Below are 24375 nucleotides of genomic sequence, written 5' to 3'. Positions count from 1 at the left end.
AATCCCCACTATCTCCAGTTGCAAAGATAGACAACTGGTGATGGGATAGTGCTCAGCCTGAGAATTTGGAGAGGCTGCCTGCCTGCATAGACAACACATGGCTGGACGGACAAAGTCTAAGAAAGAGAGCTTCTTTTAGTAAACAGTGAGGCTATAAAAACTCACTTCTCTTAACCAACATCAATATAATCAATGATGGAACTTGCAATAGGACAAGATGTTATGCTATTTATATATTTATTTTACTGATTGCATTTGTATTCCACCAAGGAGCTCAAGGTAGTGTACATGGTTGTTCCCTCACCCTTTTCGTTTAATCCCCACAACAGTCCTGTGAGGTAAATTAAGCTGAGAGGCAGTGACAGACCCATTGTCACCCGGTGAGTTTCATGGCTCGGTGGGGATTTGAACCCGGGTCTCCCTGTTGCTAGCCCAACCCTCTAACGACGACAACAACAACACCGATCACAGAGGGAAAACAGATAAATGCTGCTTCTGAGCATTGTTATTTTGGGTTGAGATGCAATCACATTCCGGGAAATGTGGAGTTCAAGCCGATTTGGTGCTCTTGCACAACAAACTGCCCTTCCCCATCCCCTGTGCACGCAACTGGTCTTTTTCCAAAAGGAAAGTGGTAGGGACATATACTGGAAATTGTGGGATAACACTTGCTTGATGCAACACTGTGTAACCTCCCTGCAAACAAATCAAAATAAAGACTCGGTAAATAGCTGACATCACCCTGGGAACTTTATGCAAACCAATCAGAAGGAATCCTCAACCAAAAAGGTTGTCTGGAAGTGACCAAATGATACAACATACAGTGGTGCCTCGCAAGACAAAATTAATTCGTTCTGCGAGTTTTTTCATCTTGCGAATTTTTCGTCTTGCGAAGCACCACTGTATCAAGTCTGCAGTAATTTTAAGAAGTGGCCCCAACATTCTCCAGCAGGCTACCACACCGCGTGCTATGAGTTGCTCCTCGAAGTCAAGTCACAACTGTACCTCTAATGCACCCTGGGTATTAACGGTTTTAAGAAAAAGGAAACAAACTTGCAAGACGTTTTCGTCTTGCGAAGCAAGCCCATAGGGAAATTCGTCTTGCGAAGCAACTCAAAAAAACAAAAACCCTTTCGTCTTGCGAGTTTTTCGTCTTGCGAGGCATTCGTCTTGCGAGGTACCACTGTACAGCTAATGTATACGGATCCCATCATTTCTGGGAATTCACCTCTCTCTTTGGAACCAGAAAGCAGTCGACAGCCATTTATCACACAAAGAAAACAGTGGAAGAGAAGTCAAAGCCAAGATGCTGGCAGCTCCAAGAAATGGGGAGGAGAGCCCTGGAGCTTTGCTACTGTGTTAAAACAACACACAAAATCTTGCAGCACCTTGCAACCCTTGTCACATGATGGAGGCAGGAGAGCAAAGAACTCTGGGAGGTAGGCACAGTCCCCTTCACTTTTTTCGGATTCGCCAAACATCATCAGACATTGAACGTATGTGGAAAGAAAAACTCTACACAACTGCCTACCTACCTCCCGGCTGAGTTCAAATAACCAAAGGAAGAATTAACAATAATAATGCATCATGGAACGGAAGTAGAGAAGGAACTGCAGACCTCAGTACAGTGGTACCTCGGGTTACATACGCTCCAGGTTACAGACGCTCCAGGTTACAGACTCTGCTAACCCAGAAATATTACCTCAGGTTAAGAACTTAAGTACTTAACCTGAGGTACCACTGTACTAGGGACAGGCCCCAATTGTGTCCTCAGAACTTATCAAATCTACGCTTCGGGTAAAACCAATTTGATACGGTTACTGAGGACCTGAGTGGGTTGGGTTATGACCCTCATCCCGTGATGGAGGCAGATTTTATCACAGCAGAAGATTTTGGGGAGTGAGGTCCACATTGTGAGAGGCAACTGGATGGTGGATTCTAGTCTGCGGAAGCTTGTGCCATATTGTCCTTAAGGTACCACAAGGTACTCTCTTGGTTTTGCTCCCTCAAAGGAACAGAGCTACCCTTCTCAAGTGTATTATTATTATCATTTATTTGCAAAAATTTCTATACCGCCAAGGTTTTTAAAAATGGATCACGGTGGTGAACAACAGAAGATCAACAATAAAATGACACTAATAAAAGAAATGCAAAATGCACCACAAGTTCATACAAAGCTGGATCACTCCTCAGGGAAAGCCTGGGTGAACAGATGAGTTTTAAGCAGGCACCTAAATGCCAATACTTTAGTGCCCGCCTGCTGTCAATCAGGAGCACATTCCAAAAGGCAGGGGCCACCACATTAAGGGCCCTGGTCTTAGTGGACATAAGAGGAACAAGCAGCACTGCTAAGAGTGTCTCTCCGCTGCCAGGAACTGAGAAAGAGATGGCTCTGTCTGACACTATGCTGTGTCCCAAGCCGTCAGGAATGGGTTGAAAATATGGGTAGTGGGTCTGGGGGGTCCCCAGATCTTACCCCTCCACCAGATCCAAGCTAAACCTGTCCATGCAGACAAGAACCAGAAGAAAAACTGCAGGACAGGATTGCATCTTATCAGCCTGGTCATCACCAGCAGCACCACTGGAGCTGCAGCTGCCCTTTCGGTCACCGGCAAATGAATCTTTCCAATAAAGCAACATGTTGGGCTTTGCCCCCAAAACTTTCTACCTTGAGAGATTCAGTCTTTTCCCCCAGACCCGTCTGCGAAGGAATGTTGTTGTGTTGCAGAGGATTCTGGGGCATGTTTGAGGATGCACACCAAGTTCATGGAGGGCAACCTTCAGCAAGCAGGGACCCTCCAGAGGTTTTGGATTACAACTCCCATCAAGCCCCAGCCAGTGCATGTTGGGAGTTGTAGTCCAAAATATCTGGAGGGTGCCCGGTTGCTGGAGGTCAATGTAGGGTTCTGGGCAGGTCTCCCTGCCCTCATCAATTCCCCACTGAAAACCCAGGACACATCCAATGGTCCTCTGTGCATTGCAGAAGGCTGAGCATGATGGACAGACTACCTTCCAAAGCTATTTCCCAGGAAAGGGTTAGAAAGCCATTGCAATAAAGCACTGGTTTGGGGCGGGGAGTGGAGCGGAGCCCAGAAGAATAGAGCATCTTCTTCCCCTGCAATGGTCCCAGGTTCAGTCCTCAGCACCTCCAGGTAGGTAGGGAGGTGAGCCCCTTGCCTGAAATTCTGGACATACTGAGCCAAGCCGACCAGTGGTCTGACTCTGTGTATGGCACCTTCCTATGAACAAACAAACACTCCACAGTAAAGACAGGGAGTAACCAAGGGGAATATTTTAAGCCTTAAATTAGTACCACCTGTCCTTACAGGCCCTTCTGCATATTCAGAGAGGGAGAGAGATCTGGTGAAAAGGATGCTACAGAACCATAATCTCTCTTTCTTTCTCTCTCTCTCACACACAGTACATCCATCCTACAACACACGGGCCACTCCCTGTCTGCTTCAGCAACGACCCCAAGCAGGTGGGATTGGAATGGGCAGAACACAGCAGGGAGTCTTCTCAAGAGCCCATTGAGAAAAAGGAAGCCTCTGTTCCCTCCCCACCACCCACATTGCCTTGCCGTCTCTGTCTTCCCTCCCCCCTTACGGGGGGGGGAGAGGAAGAAGGTGCACGCCAGACAAAGCCATGTGCATGAATGCATGCGTGTGTGCTGGTGCGCGCGCGCGCGGGGAAATGCTGGTTACGGGGCTTACCTTCTGCAGATCCCCGAGCTGGGGTGTGTGTGTGAGAGAGAGAGAGCGCAAACGAGAAGGGGGTTGTCGTTGTTGTCCTGCATTACAGACGCTCAATATAGTGTGTAGAGGCGAGAGGGAAGGGGGTGTTTTCCAAGCAACGCAGACTATATAAGCTGAGCCCCTCCTTCACAGAGCCCCAGCCCCATATTAAGATAGGGGTGTGTGTGTGTGCTTTCCCCGGAGAGATCCAAGCTCTACTCCATACATGCACACGCACACACTTTTGCACTTGCGGTGGTGATGGCGGGGTGTTCACAAAGTACATGCTGACCTTGCGCTAGAAGAATCGCCACCTCCCCACACCCGCACCTTGCCCGCCTGCTCTCGCCATCCCCGCCTGGGTTGCAGCGGGGAATGATCCTGGCATCGCCTTTCCTGCCGCTGCAGGTGGAAAGTAGCAATTGGGAGGAGGGGCGGCGCTCGGGGTGTCGGTGGTGGTGGGGGGGCTTCATTGTTCTCAGCGGCGCTTTGTGTTAAAGGCGCCCAAGCGAAACCTCGCCTGGCTGGCGCTCTCCCCTCCCCTCCCCTCCCCACCGCGCCCCCTCCCCCCCTCTAGCACCCGAGTCACCTCTCCCAACCCGAAGGGGGAGGGGGAGGTAGACTGAGAGACGTCTTCCTCGCGCACGCTCCTAACCCCCCAACCCAATCGCACGCGCCCCCTCCCCAAACTGCTCCCCTTGCATCTGTGCAAGAGGGAGACCCACCCCACTCCAGTTCTCCCCCAACAACAAACCCCCTTTCCATCTCACCTGTCTTGCACACACATGCAACCCCCCCAAAACCAAGACCCCTCCACGGTCGCTTCCAAGCGTGGGGGGAGGGGTCCAGAGCTCCAACCCCCCCCCCAATACACCACATTCCCGCGATGCCCCGATCCTGCTTCTTTCCCCCAAGAATCCAGAGCCGGACCCACCTGCCTGGGCGCGGGCTCTTGCCCTCATGTCCTCGCAGACGCGGCGGCTGTGTCGCGGGCTGCCGCTCGCTCGCTCGCTCCTCCCTCCGGATCGCGCCGGGCCCTGGGAGAGCGGCGTGCTCAAGGCAGGCGCCCGAGGGGGCTCGCCGCCCGCCGCGGCCGCCTTACTGCTGCGCCGCAGCCCCTTGCTGCTGCTGCTGCTGCTGGCCACCGGCGGCGGCGGCGGCTGCTGCTCGGGCGAGACGGGAGCGGCTCTGCAGCACGGGCGGCGAGCGACGGCGGCTGCAGCAGCGACAGCCCGCTGCCTTCAGCTGCAGCCCCATAGTCGCCAGCGCCGCTTGCAGCCCGCGGAGCAGGCAGGCATCGTGGCGAGGAAGAAGCAGCGCTTTCCAACCAGCCCAGCCGCGCGCTCCTTCCTCGCCTGGGTGGATGGATGGACGCGAGCCCGCCCTGTGGCTGCTCCCTTTTGTTCTGCGCCTCTCTGTAATGAATGTCTGTGTGTGGATCTTCTCCTCGCCTGCCTGGAGAGCGGGCAGGGTCTCCCCGGCGCTTCCGCGCTTCGCTCTGTGTGTGCAGCCTGCCTGCCTGCTTGCTCTGCCTGCTTTGGCGAAGCCGCCGCGGCTCCGCCGGGTCCTAAAGCGCCTCGGGTTCCGCCGCTCTTCCTTTCACCCATTTCTGTCTTGTTTTCTAGGTCAAGCCCGAGCTGCAGCGACCGCTTTGAGCGGCTGCCAAAAGGTTCAAAGGAAGAAGCGTCGGGGTTTAAGGATCAGGGTTAATCTGGTTGCTTTGAGATATATATATGACTGGATGCTGCTGTTGGTTAAGTCTTTCTTTCTCTCCGCTTCTAGGGGGCGGGTGTTTCTGAAGCCACGCAAGGGATTTCTTCTACACGTTTGCGTCTCACTTGTGAATGCGGCGGACGCGGGGGGGGGGGGGATGAAGAAAAAAGCCTCTTAAAAATACCGGACATGCTGCTTTGACATTTGGGAAACTGAAGTGGATTGTGGGTGCAGGAAATTGGGGTGTGGGTGAAATGGGTCGTGACACTTCTCGTAGAGGATCTTCTGGAATTTGTGGAGTGGGGAGAGGTTTCAGACATATCAGCACAGACGCAATCTGCCCTCTGCTGGATTTGGGAAAATGTGCCTCGGAAAGGGTCGTCCAAAGTTGCTAGTCCTCACATACTTTTGCACCTAGGGACCAACCGAGCTGGACTTTCTTTATATCTGAATTCCAGCAGCTGTTAAAGGCCAGTCAATGCCAGCAGCATCCCCCTTCATTTTGACAATCCTACTTCGTCATTGACTTGTGTGTGTTTGTGTTGAATTGATGTTTCTTTTTCTTGGCTGCAATTGGGAAGGGGGGGGGGCAGACCTTGGTTCTGTTGATATGGAAAATATTATCCTTAAGCGTTGCCGCATCAACTCTCTTGCCTCTTCCATATACAGTGGTACCTTGGGTTAAGTACTTAAATCGTTCTGGAGGTCCGTACTTAACCTGAAACTATTCTTAACCTGAAGTGTCACTTTAGCTAATGGGGCCTCCTGCTGCTGCAGCGCCGCCGGAGCACAATTTCTGTTCTCATCCTGAAGCAAAGTTCTTAACCTGAAGCACTATTTCTGGGTTAGCGGAGTCTGTAACCTGAAGCGTATGTAACCTGAAGTGTATGTAACCCGAGGTACCACTGTACTCTCTTCCCCCCCCCTTCTTTTGTACACTTGTTAAATGATGCATCCAGTCATTCCCGCCTTCTGATTCTTCTCTTTTTGGACCACAGACGCCCCTGTGCTTGAAAACAGGACCTGAGCCCAAAAGCAGCCTCCCCAGTTGTGATTCCCAGCAACTTGGCATTCAGAGGCACTGTTGCTCCCACGGTGGAGGTAGAAGTAGCCATGGACAACCTTTCCCCGCATGAATTTGGATAATCCTCTTTTAAAGCCAGCCAACAGTAGTGCTATATCTCCAGGGCTTAGCTGTCATGGCCAATAGCCTCTGATGCTAACATCACCTGAAAGGTGAGCTCCCGGAAAACTCGTTCAAGGATACTGCCGATCTGGAGAAGGTGAAGAAAAGGACAACCCAGATGACCAGGGGGCTGAAGCGACTCCCCTACAAACACAGGTTACAATATTTAAATCCAAATGTTGGAAGAGTCAGGACAGACAAAATGAAGGACTTCTTCATATAGTAAAACGAAGGAATTTGCTACCCTAAGGCCACACATGAACCAGCCTGCACCCAGCATTCATCATCTGTATATAATTTTATTAAGTTTTCCCTTTAAAATACTCATTTTACATCCTTAAGATATCAATGACTTCCCTCCTTCTCTTTCTATGGTTCATTTTTACATATCATAAATCCCTGCATATTTTACAAAAATTATACCATTCAGTATTCCATTATTGCACCCGTCAAAACTTGTTTGCACTGTTGAATTTATCTTAACGCTGCCAGCGTTTTCAGCTGTACACAATTATTTCCCATATATTCAATAAACGTTTCCCAATCTTCTTTAAACATATGTTCTTCTTGTTCTTATTCTATATGTTAAGTCTGCGAGTTGTGCATAGGCACAACCAGCATTCATCATCTGAGGTCCTTCTCCTTGCGCCATCTCCAAGAGAGGTGTGAAAGTTGGCAACATGAGAATGGGCCTTCTCAGTGGTGGCTCCCCATTTATGGAATGGTCTCTCCAGGGAGGCACTCCTGGCACCATCATCACTGCCTACTTTTAGGTGACAGGCAGGCTCTCGGCCCTTAAGCTTGGAGATATTTACCATATTTTTCACTGTATAGCACGCACTTTCCCCCCTCCAAAAATGAAGGGAAAATGTGTGTGCATCCTATGGAGCAAATGCAGGCTTTCACTGAAGCCTGGAGAGCGAGAGGGGTAGGTGCTCACCGAACCCTCTCGCTCTCCAGGCTTCAGGCAGCTATCCGCAAGCCTTCTGAGAGCAGCAGGAGTTCCCGCCGGACTCCAAAGGCTTGTGGATAGCAGCCTGAAGCCCGGGGACCGCAGCGCCAACTCCCGCTGTGCTTCCCGGGCTTCAGGCAGCTATTTGCAAGCCTTCGGGCTCCGAAGGCTTGCAGAAAGCAGCCTCTTCTGGGGCTGGGGTCAGGGGAAGCTCGGGCTTCCCCTGCCCCAGCCCCGCAGCTGGGGGGGGGAAATAATTTTCCCCCTTTATTCCCCCCCCTAAAGACTAGGTGCGCCCTATGGTCCAGTGCGCCCTATGGAGTGAAAAATACGGTAGATATTGCGCCCTCCTTCAGTGGGTGGGATTTGTTACGCTGCTTTTTAAGTATGGCAGTTTTTTAAGCTTCTATTTTAGTTGTATACTGGTTTAATTTTTATTTTATATTTTGAGTCACTTTGAGTTCACTTTTTGTAAAATATAAAAAAGTCTCTAATAAGTGCAATAAATAAAAAAAGATGTGATTATGGTGTTTGGAGGAAGGACCGTGGCTTAGTGGGTAGAGCACTCAACTTTGCATGCAGAGGCTCCCCAGTTCAATCCCCGGTCAGAGAGATCCCTGCCTGAAATCCCAGACAGCTGCTGCCGGTCAGTGTAGGCAATACTGAGTTAGATGGACCAATGGTCAGACTCAATATAAGGCAGCTTCCTAAATTCCACCAAACTGAATGATTTTTAAAAGGCATTATGCAGATTCCTGGAGGATCAGGAAGCTTGGCTACAAAGCTCTACCCTGACTTTTGGCACCTGAATTTTTTAAGGACCCATGCTATTCTTTGCATTGTGAATCATTTTAATTTATTTTAATCTTGTGTTATATATATATCGATGCAACCAGCCCTGGGACCTTATGGTAAAGGGCGGGTAATACATCTAGATGATGGCGATTAACCACAAGCTGCCTCTAGGATGAGAAACACGATAGCTCTGAACATCAGTCTGGGGCTCATGAGCAGGAGAGGGCTATTCCAGACTGGAACATTGCAATGTGCTGTACATGGGGCCGTGCTTGAAGACAACTCAGAAACTTCAGCTGGTCCAAAATACAGTAGCCAGATTACTGGCTGGGGTTTCGTTTAGATCTCACATAAGCCTGCGCTGGTAGCTGATGCATTTCTGGGCCCAGTTCAAGGTGCTCACATTAGTGTTCCAAAGCCCTAACCAAAGCTCAGTCGGTAGACTTAATCTCAGAGTCGTGGGAATCGGAGACTTAATCAGGAGACTTAATCTGAGTCATGGGAATCGAAAGTTCTTGCATTGCAGGGAGTTGGGCTAGAGGACGGCAGTGGTCACTTCCAATTCTAGAATTCTATGAGTCTATGGGCAACCTAGGGACCCCAATACCTGAAAAATTGCCCTCCTTCCCTCCTTGCATGCTAAGATTGGCAGAGGGGGTGGCTCTGGGTAGTTCTTCCACCATCAGAAGTTCAAGTTCAAGGGTGTTTGGCCTGGGAGAAGGCATCCTCTGTGGCAGACCCTAAGCTGTGGAACTCCACAATCTGGCATCTTCATTATACAAATTTCAGGAAATGCTGAATACACACCTGTTTCCCCTGGGTTTTGACATCTGTTGGTGTATATTTTTAGGACCCACCTTATTGTAAATTGTTTTCAACTGTGTTTAACATTGTGTTTTAATTGTTGTAAAAACCGGCCCTGCGACCTTAAGGGTGAAGGGCCAGTAAACAACAAGATTAGATGGATAGATAGATGATAGATAGATGATAGATAGATAGATAGATGATAGATAGATAGATAGATAGATAGATAGATAGATAGATAGATAGATAGATAGATAGATGATAGATAGATAGATATAGATAGATGATAGATAGATAGATAGATAGATAGATAGATAGATAGATAGATAGATAGATAGATAGATGATAGAATGAACTCCTGTTTTGCTTGTGGGCTTCTGCCTAGAGGCATCTAATTGGTCAGAATGCTGGAAAAGAGAGTCCTTTGGACTCAGCAGGGATCTTCTTCTGTTCAACTGAGGGGGAGGGAACAAATTTTCTCAAGAGATTACAAGTAAATAAATGCAGAATGCAATCCAGCTCCATTTAAAATCAATTGGAGTATTAACTCCTGACTTCATGGTAAAGTGGCTTAAATCTAGATTAAAAACCTATTAAAAGACCATTTAAAAACTATCTGCTCATCATCCACCCCCACAAAATTCTTTCCGGAATAGAAAAACCTTGCATCGCTTGACAAAGGCATACACTGTCCTACACACACAAACACACACACACACACACACACACACACACACACTCTCCGCCACCCCCTCCTCTTTTGTGGGTTTCTTTAGCTCTCTTTCAAGCAGCTGGAATGCAGCCAAAAGGCTCTTAAAGAGACAGGAGCTCTCAAACACTGGGCTGGGCTTTTGGGGCTGCACAGCGAACGTATGTATGTTTGTAGCACTCCAAAAGTCAAAAATCTGTTCTCTTTTAGCAGTGATACAGGGAAGCTTCAGGCTTGTGGGATGATCTGCTTTGTTTTTTGCGAGAATCCTGAGCTCCACCAATTAAACAGAGGCTGGGTTAGGGAACACAGTCAAGAGCAAATGATGGCTCAGAGACAGAGCAAGTTACCTACCAAAACTGTCTTCTGCCCTCCACCCCATCATTTGAATGCAGCCCCCAGAAGGTTCACCAAGTCAGAATCTGGCCCTGGGGTTAAATAGGTTCCCCCCATGTCTGCACCAAGCCATGGTTTATTTAAGTTTTATTCAAACCATGGTTTAAAGTGACATGTGAACTCAAGCTGCAGGCTGTCCTTTGATTCCTTTCTCTATAGTGAGATGACAACCTCCTTAGTCAAGGAGTGTCTGCCTGCATACATGCTATCGTACAGCGGTTCTCAACCTGTGGGTCCCCAGATGTTGTTGGACTACAACTCCCATCATCCTGAGCTCTGGCCTTGCTAGCTAGGGGTGATCGGAGTTGTAGTTCAACAACATCTGGGGACCCACAGGTTGAGAAAGGCTGGAACTTTAAAACATGTTACTTCCCCCACAAAAAAAAACATGGGAACTGTAATTTACCCTTCGCAGAGCTACGGTTTCTGACACCCTTAACAAACTACAGTCCCCAGGATTCCTTGGGGGAAGAAATCACATGCTAGAAATGTATTGTGTTTTTGCAGCCGGTGGAGGTGGAAGAAGAATCTCCCTTTCAGGTAGTTCCTGGTAATTGTGGACGGCTTATAATTTCCCAAACAACAGAGATGCTTGGCAACCGCCCAGTGCTGTCTCCTGCTTTACTTAAGAATCCATTTAACCATCTCCTTTCTAAACATCTATTCTCACAATTGTACACCCCAGCTTCCCGTATTTATTAATTTGAAAGGAGAGGAGAGAATGACATAAGTGTGGCACTTTACAAAGATCAGGTACGAAAGCTCCCTGTCCTAAAGGGGGGACCGTCTAAAATGGACCTTAACAAAGAATTGCAAACCGTATCTGTGGTGCTTTTAAAAATTAAGTGTGTGTGTGTGTGTGTGTGTGTGTGTGTGTGTAGAGGAGGATTTCCATCTGGACCACAGGGCATGGGGAACTTTAACTCCTTTTTCCCCCCACCACAGATCCACCACAAATCACCTGCTTTAAGCTGCCTTTAGCAAGTGGAAGATGGTGGTGAATTTGGAACTTTTCAAGGGGCTGGTAGCTTCTTTGGGGGAAGTTACCCTTACAAACCACAATGACTGTGTTTATTCTTTATTTTTTATTAAAAAAAATCATAGCAGGCAGGAGGGCGACAAAAATTGACCTCCCCATCAAAACCTTCTGGTTTCTTTAAAAATAAAATAAAAATAAAAACAACAACAACCACAGTTGTGTTTGTAATGATGTCATTAGCACCAGTGTAGTGCAGTGGTTGAGTGTCAGACGAGGACCTGGGAGACCAGGGCTCAAATCCCACACTCAGTCACAAAGCTCATTTGGGTGACCATGGGCCAGTCTCTCAGCCTAATCTACCTACTTGCCTACCTACCCCAGAGGGTTGTTGTGAAGATAAAAATGGGTAGGGGAGGAAAGAACCAAACACACCATCTTGAGATCCTTGTAATAAGGAAATGAAAAAAATAAATGTCTAGTTTGACCCTTAGAATTCTTTATTTTATGTAACAAAATTTATCTACCACTTGATTGTAAGGAAACAGATCTAAGTGGTTTACTAAAAAATATAAACTAAATCATTAAAGCCCTAAACCGCCTCGGCCCAGTATACCTGAAGGAGCGCCTCCACCCCCATCGTTCTGCCCAGACACTGAGGTCCAGCTCCGAGGGCCTTCTGGCAGTTCCCTCACTGCGAGAAGTGAAGCTACAGGGAACCAGGCAGAGGGCCTTCTCGGTAGTGGTGCCCGCCCTGCAGAACACCCTCCCATCAGATGTCCAGGAAATAAACAACTATCTGACTTTTAGAAGACATCTGAAGGCATTATTGATAGAAACCAATTAAAAATAGTATTTTAAAACATTCAAAAGGCGATTAGAACCAACAGTAGCTAAAAAGAATTTAAAACTCATGTCCACATCCTATGTAGCAGGATAGGCTTGCCTGAACCAAAATGTTTTAAGCAGGAAAAAGAATACAGTGAAGAAGGTCTGATGTCAACAGAGCTGCCTGATGTCAACGGAGGTGCCACACTAACATATTGCTTCTTTCTGTGTTCATATGATTTTAATAAACTCATTTCAGCAATATTGAACATGGTACCCTGTCATATTACCCACCAAGAAACATGTACCTTGCCTAAAGGTAAGCAGCATTCATCATGCCCTGACTAATTTGAGCCACCCTCCCACCCTAGCTCAGTGTTGTCTGCACTGACTGCCAGTGTCTCTCTGGGGGTTTCCCCAAGCCTGCCTGGAAATACCAAGGATTCAACATGGGGCCTTCTGCATGCAAGGCACGTGCTCTACTACCAACCTGACCTTCACTTAGGACTGGAAAAATTGGAAACTGAAATTGACAGATTCGCTCATCTCTAATCACAGGGAAGTCTCATGGAAACCATGGATGCCACTGATTTCAAGGAGACTTTGTAGCTAGATCAAATTCAGTCTCTGGCATTGAATTTGAAATTGTTCCCAGAATTCTCCTCGGCAAATATTGATGTTGAATTTTCTCCAGGTAGTCTCTGAATACAACTTTTGCCAAAAGTCTGGAATCTCCTTTTCGCATCCAGGGATATCTGATCTCACTCTTTCTAAAACTTGACATTTCAGTGTTTTCCATCGGCAGCATTTAATCCCTGGCTCATTTTGTTTTTGCCAGCTGATACCTTATGATATTTATGATGCTTTCCCAAATCAAAGAACGGAGAGATTCTGGGAAGATTGAATCGGCTTGGGATTCTGAAGCTAAAATTCCACAAAGTACAGATTCAACTATTGAATTCAGAATATGAAGGGCAAAGTCATTTGGCAAATTGCAAATGCTTGTGAATACCCACTCCAGCTCTCAGGCCTCCTCCAGATGTCCTTTTCATTGTGCACTCGTGATGATTTGCGTTCGTGTTGGTATCAGCGTGATCACATGTGCTTTCAGTTTCGTTTGTGTCTGCAAAGGTTTTGCAGTAGTAATACTGCTTTATTCCTAGTCAGTGCAGATCCTGTAACTTCCTGCTGAAATCCCAGAGCATTTTATACCACAGAGATTCTGGTATCTTTTTGCCCTGCTTTTGCTGAGCTATAACACGCCATCCTCAGGACAGCACTAACGTGGTAGGCGAGGAGAAAGCATCTCAAAACAAGCTCAAGCAGAAGACGTCCACTACTAATGCATTTTTCCCAGTAGTGATGTATGGAAGTGAGAGCTGGACCATAAAGAAGTCTGATCACCGAAGAATTGATGCTTTTGAATTATGGTGCTGGAGAAGACTCTTGAGAGTCCCATGGACTGCAAGAAGATCAAACGCATCCATTCTTAAGGAAATCAGCCCTGAGTGCTCACTGGAAGGACAGATCGTGAAGCTGAGGCTCCAGTACTTTGGCCACCTCATGAGAAGAGAAGACTCCCTGGAGAAGACACTGATGCTGGGAAAGATGGAGGGCACAAGGAGAAGGGGGCGACAGAGGACGAGATGGTTGGATAGTGTTTTCAAGGTTACCAGCTTGAGTTTGACCAAACTGCGGGAAGCAGTGGAGGACAGAGGTGCCTGGCGTGCTCTGGTCCATGGGGTCACAAAGAGTCGGACACGACTAAACAACTAAACAACAACAACAACTAATGCATTATTATTCTGTCAAGGGCCCTTAGACAAGCAATCCTTGGGCAGTTCAGATGTTCCTGCCTCACTCCCAGGGAGGGGTGGCAGGGAGAGAGGGACAGAAGGAGTCAGTTAACAGCCATCCCCATTCAAAGAGTATTGTGGTTGGCTTGGTCATGAGGTTTGCACATGTTATGGGAATGCAAGATAGGGAATGCTCAGGACTTACTCAAATAACAGGACTGGTGCAGAGAGCCAGATGGAGGAGAAGAAGCAAACTGCCTTACACCCAGACAATCTATGTGTCCATCACTCTTATTGCCTGCTCTGCCTCCAACATTTCTCTGATGAAAATAAGGACAGCCTATTCCATAATGATAACAACAACAATTTGATTATTTATACCCTGCCCATCTGACTGAGTTGCCCCAGCCACTCTGGGCGGCTTCTAACACATGTAAAAACATAATAAAACATTAAACATTTTTTTAAAAAAACTTCCCTATACAGGGCTGCCTTCAGATGTCTCCTAAAGGTTGTATAGTTACTATATCTCCTTGGCTCAGGGGGGTCACATAACTCCATACCCTCCAACATTTCTCCAATGAAAATAGGAACATCCTAAGGAAAAGTGGGACATTCCGGGATCAAATCAGAAATGGGCATGGCTTCTGAAAATCTGAGATTGTCCCTGGAAAACAGGGGCACTTGGAGGGTCTGTTGTCAGAGGCTTTTCCTGGTTTTTATTTTTTTAAACTGGAGATGCCGGGAATTGAACCAGAGACCTTTAGTTTGCAAAGCAGCTGCTCTGCCACTGAACTACGTCCCTTCCCAGAGCACTTCAAAGCACAAGGTACAAGATAAGCCTTCTTATTATATAATCATTCTCTTCTCCAAGCTGCCTATGATTCAAACCATTCCAACTCCCTGTCTCCCCTTCCCTTCCCATCTCTCTATTTAAAGCTCTCCTCTTGTCTCTTTTTAGGTCAGGTAGGATGAGTAACGGTAAGGAAGGCTGCTGGAGGTAAAGGTGGTTTCATGATTCAAGTACATGCACCTGGCACACTCATTTCATCGAAGGATATGCCTGGTACCCAAGTCAGAACAGCTGCTCCTTGGGCTCACAGTGGTCTTTCACAGGAACAGAAGAGGCTGTCTTTCAGAGTCAAGCCATCTAGCTCAGACGTGGCGAACCTTTGGCCTGCCAGATGTGGCTGAACTACAACTCCCATCAGCCCGGCAAATAGCCAGGGATAATGGGAACTGTAGCTCAGCAACACCTGGAGGACCAAAGGTTCCCCACACCTGGCCAACAGCAATATTGTCTGCCTTGGGCAGCTGCTTTCCACACTTTCCGGCAGGGGTAACTTCCAGCGTGACCTGGAGATATCAGGGATTGAACCTGGGACTATTTGCCTGCCAGAAAAGAGGTTCTGTGTCTGTCAAAAAATAACCTTCCACTCCTTGTGGTTGTGAATTAAGGGCAGAAGCAAATGGAGACATAGGAAGCTGTCTTATACAGAGTCAGACTATTGGTCCATCTAGCTCAGTGTCATCTATACTGACCAGCAGTAGCTCTCCGGGGGTTTTGAGTTTCCCCAGCTCTTTCCCCTCCTAGAGCTACAATTTACAGAGTGGTTTAATAGTCAACCTCTCATTCCCAGGGAACTCTGGGAATTGTAACTCGGTGAGGGGAATAGAGGGGTCTTCTGACAACTCTCTTAACAAACTACAGCTCCCAGGATTTTTGGGGGGAAGCCATTACCGTTAAAAGTGGCAAAGGAGTGAGGATGAATTGTAAATTCACATATTTTGCAGTTTCCAAAACTATACAAGAACCAAAAGACAGCCATCCTTTGAAATCCGCACCCCTCCAAATTTGGCAATGCACTTCTCCAGCGATGTAATGTGTAACAAAATGAATATGCTAGGGTAAATTGCGTGTGCAAACACATATATTCCTGAAAAGGATGTACAAAGATGTGATACTGACGTTCAGGACGGTATTACATTACAGTGCAGAGGCTAGCATGGTGCATAGCTGTCAATGTTTCCCTTTTTTAAAGGGAAATTCCCTTATTCCAAATAGGATTCCTCGCAAGAAAAGGGAAAAGTTGACAGCTATGGATGGTGTAGTGGTTAGTGTCAGACCAGGACCGGGGAGAGTAGGGTTCAAATTCCCACTCAGCCATGAAGCTCACTGGGTGGCGTTGGATCAGTCACTGCCACTCAGGCTAACCTACCTCACAGGATTGTTGTGGGGATTAAATGGGGAGGGGGAGAACCACGAGTTCCTTGGAGGGAAAGGTGGGATATATATGCAATGGGTGGGTGGATGGGCAGGCATTTGGAAACTAGCCAATTGTAGAAAATCATAGAACTGTAGAGATGGAAGAGCCCACGAGAGGGTCATGTAGTCCAGGTATAGGCAAACTCGGCCCTCCAGATGTTTTGGGACTACAATTCCCATCACCCCTGACCACTGGCCCTGTTAGCTAGGGATGATGGGAGTTGTAGTCCCAAAACATCTGGAGGGCTGAGTTTGCCTATGCTTGATCTAGTCCAACCCCCTGCAATGCAGGAGCCTTTTTGCCCAATCTGGGGCTCAAACCCACAACATTAATTGCTCTGCCTGCTTTTGCCTCCGGCCCCCAGGAGGTTGCCCAGAAGGGAATGTGGTTAGGCTGAAAAAGATTCCCCGTTCCTATTAAATATGAATTGAAGCAAATTTGGGTCCTGGTTGGCTAGCCAAAGTAGCAGGGTGGAACGAGTGGAATTCCCTCTTCCCCACAGCAGCTTCCCAAAGCCAATTTGCTTCTTCTCCAGTGGGCTCCTTTTACACTCGTTCTTTTTCTTTTCTTTACAACATTGAGAGGTCTGATCATGAATCTCCCACAGCCTGTGAAGCTTGGGTCTCTGTGTAGATTCTGAAGGGGTGAATGCCAATAAGAGCCTTCTGTCACCAAAAACAGTCTCCTTCAACCATCGCTCTGCTAGGAAACTTAGATCTCTCTCTCTCTCTCTCTCTCTCTCTCTCTCTCTCTCTCTCTCTCCCTCCCTCCCTCCTTTCCTAAATCAGCCTCACAATAATGCATATCTGACAGCATGTACCTTTCACGTGCAACAACACGTCTCACTGCTTGTTTCATGGCTTCGGATTATTTTTAGCACTAATAATAGCCACATTCAGAAATTTATGTTACTCAGAACTGCTAAGGGGGTTCACAGCTTTGGAACATGGAAAATATTTATAGAGCATGTTTTCCTGGCACATGGAAGGTGGGTTTGGTGTGTGTGTTTTAAGAAAAGGGAAAAACTTGTGGAATCGAGTAACTCGGTCCAGAGAGCACATGTGATACATTTGAAGTGTTCATAACAGAGGTGCAGAACCGTTTTTCAGCCTGAAGACTGCATTCCCTTCTGGGCAGCCTTCTCAGGGCCACATTCCAGTTTGGGGTGGGGCCCAAGGCAAAAGTGGGAAGAGCAAAGCATGTAAACATTGCCTTAGTGCCCCAGCCCTGGTCTAAAATGCCATGTTTAACAGCAGAATCCTAGACATGCCTACCCAGAAGCCCAGTGGAAATGGAGCTTCTACACCATACACTTAAAGCTTCCTTCGGTCACATCCACACCATACATTTAAAGCATGCTCCTGCCACTTTAACAGTCAGGGCTTCCTCCAAAGCATTGTGGGGACTGTAACACATTAAGGGTGCTGACCTCACAGACCTACGTTTCCCAGAAATCTTATCAAGCCACAGTTTCCAGGAATTCCCCTTGGCTGTTAAAGTGGTATAAGAGTTCTTGAAATGTATGGTATGGCCACTGTCTTGTGCTGGATGGTGTTAAGATTCCAGAATCCTTAAACCAAGGAAGAATGTGTCAACAAGCTCTTCCTCACTGGGGAGCTGTCCATGGTACCAAACTTGTTTAAAAAAATATATCAGGGACCCATTTTCTTTTGCCGACATAGAAGACCAAACCTATCCATTCTGAAGGAAATCAGCCCTGAGTGCTCACTGGAAGGACAGATCCTGAAGCTGAGGCTCCAAAACTTTGGCCACCTCATGAGAAGAGAAGACTCCCTGGAAAAGACCCTGATGTTGGGAAAGATGGAGGGCACAAGGAGAAGGGGACGACAGAGGACAAGATGGTTGGACAGTGTTCTCGAAGCTACCAGCATGAGTTTGACCAAACTGTGGGAGGCAGTGGAAGACAGGATTGCCTGGCGTGCTCTGGTCCATGGGGTCATGAAGAGTCGGACACAACTAAATGACTAAACAGCAACAACAAAAGGAAACGTGGATCTTTATCTTTCTCTTTCTCTCTAGTGGGAAGCCTTCCAATATTGTTGGACTCACTCTTGGTTGGCTCATCATTCTACAGAAAGACACACACAGAGGTTTGGTTTTGTGTTGGTGCTTCCTGGTGTGGACTACTGGTGACTCCTTGTTACTGCTTAGAACAATGCAAGCCTGGGACATGCATAATTCACTCATACAACCCATTACCTGATATTATAATCAGCACCAGCATCCATGATGAGAAATGCACACCCCTTCCCTCCCCACCACCACCTCAGAAAATCAGAGCCACCAGTCATTCTTATACCCTGCCAGGTTTACTTTCAGGGTATGTAAGAATATATCGCTCTTAATGGGCACCTTTCTCCAATCTAAAATTGTTGCCACTTATTTGTATGGCCTTAACGCTGGCCTGGGGCGCAGTTGGCGCTGTGGGTTGGACCACAGAGCCTAGCACTTGCCGATCAGAAGGCCGGCGGTTCGAATCCCTGTGATGGGGTGAGCTCCCGTTGCTCAGTCCCTGCTCCTGCCAACCTAGCAGTTAGAAAGCACGTCAAAGTGCAAGCAGATAAATAGGTACCGCTCCGGCGGGAAGGTAAACGGTGTTTCTGTGCACGGATCTGGTTCGCCAGAAGCGGCTTAGTCATGCTGGCCACATGACCCGGAAGCTGTACGCCGGCTCCCTCGGCCAGTAAAGTGAGATGAGCGCCGCAACCCCAGAGTCGGTCATGACTGGACCTAATGGTCAGGGGTCCCTTTACCTTTAACACAGGCCTAGATCTCATGGAGGAATGCCTGACTTATACTGCTTCAAACAGCAGAAAGGGTGCTCAGATAGCTGAACACTCGTCTGCACAAAGAATTCTTGTCCCTAGAAAGCTAGCATGCCAGGGAGATTTTTATGCACGCTTTGCATTCGTATGTATATTTTTATATGCATTACAAGGCTGGGGACTCGCTTGGTGTCTTCATTGTGTATTTTTTGGTGCCAGGCAAAAACATTCCTCTCCTCCTGGGCCATATCTAAGTCAGCAATCTATGGCCTTTAAAACTGTGTCTTGGGGTGTGTGTGTTATTAGTTAGTTTGTTATTATGGTTTTGTGTGTGTTTTTATACTGTAAATCTCCCCGTGGTCCTTGGACAAAGGGTAGTATATAAATTTTATAAATACAAAATAAAATAAAAATAAAATGCCTTATATCCCTGCCTGATCACTGAGATCTTGGGGAGAGTCTCTCTTAGTGTTACCCCATAGTTCAGATGCATGACTCACATCCCCCAGAAGCTGCGCATTCACTGTTTTTCTGGGAGTCCCTCCCAGCTGAGATGAGACAGGGCCCCTCCCTGCTAAACTTGAGATTTATGGCAAAGACCTTTCCATTTCAGCAGGCATTTTTAGGAAGTTTTCTGTTTCTGTGATTAATTTTAATTGCTCTTATCCACTGTATGCTTTCTCATTTTTATGCAAACCTGCTTAGAAACTTCGGTAATTGAGCAGTATATAAATAGCTTAAATAAAACAGTCTCACATCTCCCAAGGAATCTTCTTTGGGAGAAACACCTTCACAAAGGATGGTCCGTGTTGCAGAATCTGAGGCTGAAGTGCCCTCTAGTGACTATTTTGCCTCATTGTAGGAAAGCAATAAATAATAAAGGAAAGCTTAGAGCCTTCTGTCCAAACATCACAGAGGACATGGACCACATCCACCACAACATTTAAAGTGTTTGTGTACTGCCATAGTTTCCCCCAAATCCTGGGAATTGCAGTGCTAAGAGCTGTTAGGAGACCCTTTTTCGGTTCACAGAGCTACAATTTCAAAAGATCCTTGAGAAGAAGAGGGATTGATGGTTAAACCACTCTGGGAAATGCACACTATAATCTCAGGCCAAATCTGCATCACAGCTGAAAATACGCATTTTCCAAATCCATTTGATCTGCTGAAGCACTCTGTGGTTCCACACCTCTCCAATTTTTTTCACCGTTTCCACATATTGTTGTACAAGAACCGCATGCTCTACCTGTTTGTATTTCAGATCCGAAGTCATGCTGTTGCTCATTTTTTAAAAACACAACCCACCCAATGACCCTTCATAAGCAGCCCAAAAGCATGGGCTGTGCTTGCTTCCCTTAGCCCGTTCCCATGTATCTCAGGGTCATTATCAGATTGCTACTACACTCCAACTTAATTTATTATTTATTTTATTTATTTATTTATTAGATTTCTATACCGTCCTTCATTGTAAAATCTCAGGGCGGTTTGCAGAATAAAATATAAAATTCATTTCCTCATCTAGCTAACAATCAGCATCACAAGCAAACATTAAAGTAATTGCCCTTAGAACAACCAGTAATGTTACAAACGAATAAAGGAAAATGCAGTCTGTGTTTCTCGGTCTCAGGCACTGCTACTCAGAAGTAAGCTCCACTACATGCAAAGGGACATCTCTGCCTTGCCTGTGGCAGGCAGATGCTTGGGCAAAGGCCTGAATCCCTCGGGAGCTGCTGCCAGCCAGTGTAGACAATACTGAGCTAGATGGACCACTCAGAATAGTGAAGGGTTGTAAGTCGGTGGCAGGGCATCTGCACTGCATGCAGCGGTTCCCAAGTTTAATCTCCTGGTAGGGCTAAGAGCGGACACGGGTGGCGTTGTGGGTTAAACAACAGGGCTTAGGACTTGACGATCAGAAGGTTGGCGGTTCGAATCCCTGCGACGGAGTGAGCTCCTGTTGTTTGGTCCCTGCTCCTTCCAACCTAGCAGTTCGAAAGCACGTCAAAGTGCAAGTAGATAAATAGGTACCTCTCTGGCGGGAAGGTAAACGGCGTTTCCGTGCACTGCTCTGGTTCGCCAGAAGCAGCTTAGTCATGCTGGCCACATGACCCGGAAGCTGTACGCCGGCTCCCTCGGCCAATAAAGCGAGATGAGCGCCACAACCCTAGAGTCGGCCACAACTGGACCTAATGGTCAGGGGTCCCTTTACCTTTTTAGGGCTAAGAGAGGGTTCACTTGAAACCCCGGGGTGCTGCTGCCAGTCAGCGTGGACAATAATGAGCGAGATGGGCCCATGGTCTGACTCTGCAGGTTCCTAGGGTTCCTACATAAGGTAACCAAGTCAACCTCTGGAGTCTCTAGTTGAAAAGACCCTAGGGATGCCAAGTGGGCATGGAAGCTGCATTATACCAGGAAAGACTCTTTGTCCATCCGGCTCCATAATGCCTATGCCAATTGGCAGCAGTTCTCTGGCAGAGGTCCTTGCTTCCATCACCTACGTGTGTGTGATTTCAGCCATGGCTTGATAAGGAGGCAAACGGAGACAAGCGGATTTGGGGACAGCTTTTGAGAGCAGCAGCCTGGCCGAGGTCCCATCAGCGTGTCCCAAAATGGAAACGGTTCAATGTGCCAATGTGTGGTGTCTCTCCACCCCCCTCCAACCTGACTTCTGCAGGAAGGGAGGTATTAGCACTCCCTAACTATTTCTGGACTCTGAAGTGATACTTGCCGTCCCCGGCTTCCTCCCGCACCCTGCTTGCTAATGTGTTTCAGAGCTAATAAGCAAAGCGGGAGCCAAGGAAACAGCTGCCGCCGCTGCCATGTGCCTTGCGAGGGTGGCAGGAGAAGAGCACATTCCCCGCTGGGGTCAGATCGCAGCCAGCACCCCCCCCCCTTTGCCCAGCCCGCTGTGTCCGGTCTGGCTAGTCCTTCTAGACCAGCTGGCATTTTCTAAGTGGGATGGCTAGCCGAACATCGGAAGCCACCTTATACTGAGTCAGATGATTGGTCTGCTAGTTCAGTATTGGCTGCACTAATGGCAGCGGCTGTCAAGGCTTTCAGGCAGGGAGCAGGGAATATCATAAGAATGAAAGAAAAGCCTGCTGGATCAGGCCAATGGCCCATCTGGTCCAGCATCCTGTTCTCACAGTAGCAAACCAGATTCCTGTGGGAAACTCTCAGTGGCGCAGCATGGGGGGGGGCCACAAGGGGTGGTTGCCCTGGGCAGAAGATGGTTAGGGACGCAAAATTTCAACACCCGGTGCTGCCTCAATACAGCCACATGCTTCTGTCGCTGGGCTCCATTGAAAACGGCTTCCCCATGTGAACCAGGAAGCAGCTTCTCCAGACAATGGAAGAGCTCTTCTTTTCTTATCTCTGCGATTGTGATCTCCTGGGTGATGCGGACGCCATTAGGCAGTAGAATGTACATGTGTACAGTGGTACCTCAGGTTACAGATGCTTCAGGTTACAGACTCTGCTAACCCAGAAATAATACCTCGGGTTAAGAACTTTGCTTCAGGATCAGAACAGAAATCGCACAGCGGCCACATGGCAGCAGTGGGAGGCCCCATTAGCTAAAGTGGTACCTCAGGTTAAGAACAGTTTCAGGTTAAGAACAGACTTCCAGGACGAATTAAGTTCTTAACCTGAGGTACCACTGTACACTGTCCGTTTCCCTCTCTCTCACGACTCTCCCCATGGCCCCGGGCACTGGCAACCCAAGCTATGCCACTGGAAACCCTCAAAGAGGAGTCAAGCACAAGAGCCCTCTTGTGGTTTCCAGCAACTGGTTTTAAGAAGTATTATAGTAATATATAAGAAGTAATAGTGCCACTGTATTCTGCTCTGGTCAGACCTCACCTGGAGTACTGTGTCCAGTTCTGGGCACCACAGTTCAAGAAGGACACTGACAAACTGGAATGTGTCCAGAGGAGGGCAACCAAAATGGTCAAAGGCCTGGAAACGATGCCTTATGAGGAACGGCTAAGGGAGCTGGGCATGTTTAGCCTGGAGAAGAGGAGGTTAAGGGGTGATATGATAGCCATGTTCAAATATATAAAAGGATGTCATATAGAGGAGGGAGAAAGGTTGTTTTCTGCTGCTCCAGAGAAGCGGACACGGAGCAATGGATCCAAACTACAAGAAAGAAGATTCCACCTAAACATTAGGAAGAACTTCCTGACATTAAGAGCTGTTCGACAGTGGAATTTGCTGCCAAGGAGTGTGGTGGAGTCTCCGTCTTTGGAGGTCTTTAAGCAGAGGCTTGACAACCATATGTCAGGAGTGCTCTGATGGTGTTTCCTGCTTGGCAGGGGGTTGGACTCGATGGCCCTTGTGGTCTCTTCCAACTCTGTGATTCTATGATTCTATGATTCTACTGTCTCCGACCGTGGAGGCAGAGCATAGCCATCATGCCTAGTAGCCGCTGATAGCCTTATCCTCCATGAATTAGTCCAACCCTCTTTTAGAAACCATCCAAATTGGTGGCCATCAAGGTCTCTCTGGTTGCAAAGCTCCACAGTTTAACCTTGCATGACGAAGTCATTTATTTTGTCTGTACTGAATCTTTCAACATTCAGCTCACTGGGTGGCCACAAGTTCTAGTTTGTAAGGGGAAAAAATCTCTTTCGACTTTCTCTACGCTGTGCATAATCTCATAAATGTCTTGTCATATCCACTCTTATTTAGTTTTTTTCTAAAGTGGAAAGGCCCGAATGCTGCAACTTTTCCTCATAGGGGAGGCTCTTTGCGGTTGATGGACAGGGAAGGGTTCAAATGATAGAGTTCCAAAATAGCATTGCTTTCTATATTTGCAGATGAAGCACAAAAGCTTAGAGACAAAGACTTAATTGTGCATCTTATAACTGCAGCACATCTTGCTGCTGCTAGAGACTGGAGGACATTAAACATGAACCTATATGAAGTTTGGTATGCTTATGTCTGAGAATTAATTTTGATGGAAAAGTTAACAGAAAGGGTACGTGAAAGAAAACAACGTGAGAAACTACATAACTTTTACATAACGTGGCCCTCCTTTATTATATATGCATCAAAGAAAGAACATGCATTTAAACCACCTAAGACACATGAGAGCATGTGGAATGATATTTTTTAAACCAACAACTGTAGAAATAATTTTTAATTTGATTATATTACGAATGTAATTACCTGGACATAGTTGGGGTTGTTTGGGGGGGGGGGTTAGGGGAAAACTGTATTTTATTGCTTGTATTTGATTACCGTATTTTTTGCTCTATAAGACTCACTTTTTCCCTCCTAAAAAGTAAAGGGAAATGTGTGTGCGTCTTATGGAGCGAATGCAGGCTGCGCAGCTATCCCAGAAGCCAGAACAGCAAGAGGGATTGCTGCTTTCACTGCGCAGCGATCCCTCTTGCTGTTCTGGTTCTGAGATTCAGAATATTTTTTTTCTTGTTT

General features: G+C 47.3%; 1 protein-coding gene across 2 annotated transcripts in view; it reads right to left on the bottom strand.

The window, feature by feature from the left end:
* SBK1 (SH3 domain binding kinase 1) overlaps window positions 1–24375 on the bottom strand; it is a 77405-nt gene that overhangs the window by 37415 nt on the left and 15615 nt on the right. Inside the window, exon 1 of one of the 2 annotated variants that reach the window (XM_028705496.2) lies at window positions 4669–4928. The exons of the other annotated variant lie outside the window; for it this stretch is intronic. The gene's annotated coding sequence lies outside the window, so the exon portion shown is untranslated. Of the gene's footprint in view, window positions 1–4668; window positions 4929–24375 lie in introns of those variants that run through there. 2 annotated transcript variants of the gene reach the window in all.

The sequence above is a fragment of the Podarcis muralis genome, chromosome 14 (assembly GCF_964188315.1).
Source record: "Podarcis muralis chromosome 14, rPodMur119.hap1.1, whole genome shotgun sequence".
In the NCBI taxonomy this organism is placed as follows: domain Eukaryota; kingdom Metazoa; phylum Chordata; class Lepidosauria; order Squamata; family Lacertidae; genus Podarcis; species Podarcis muralis.
Note: the sequence above shows the minus strand (reverse complement) of the source record. Positions and strands in the feature narration are given on the sequence as shown.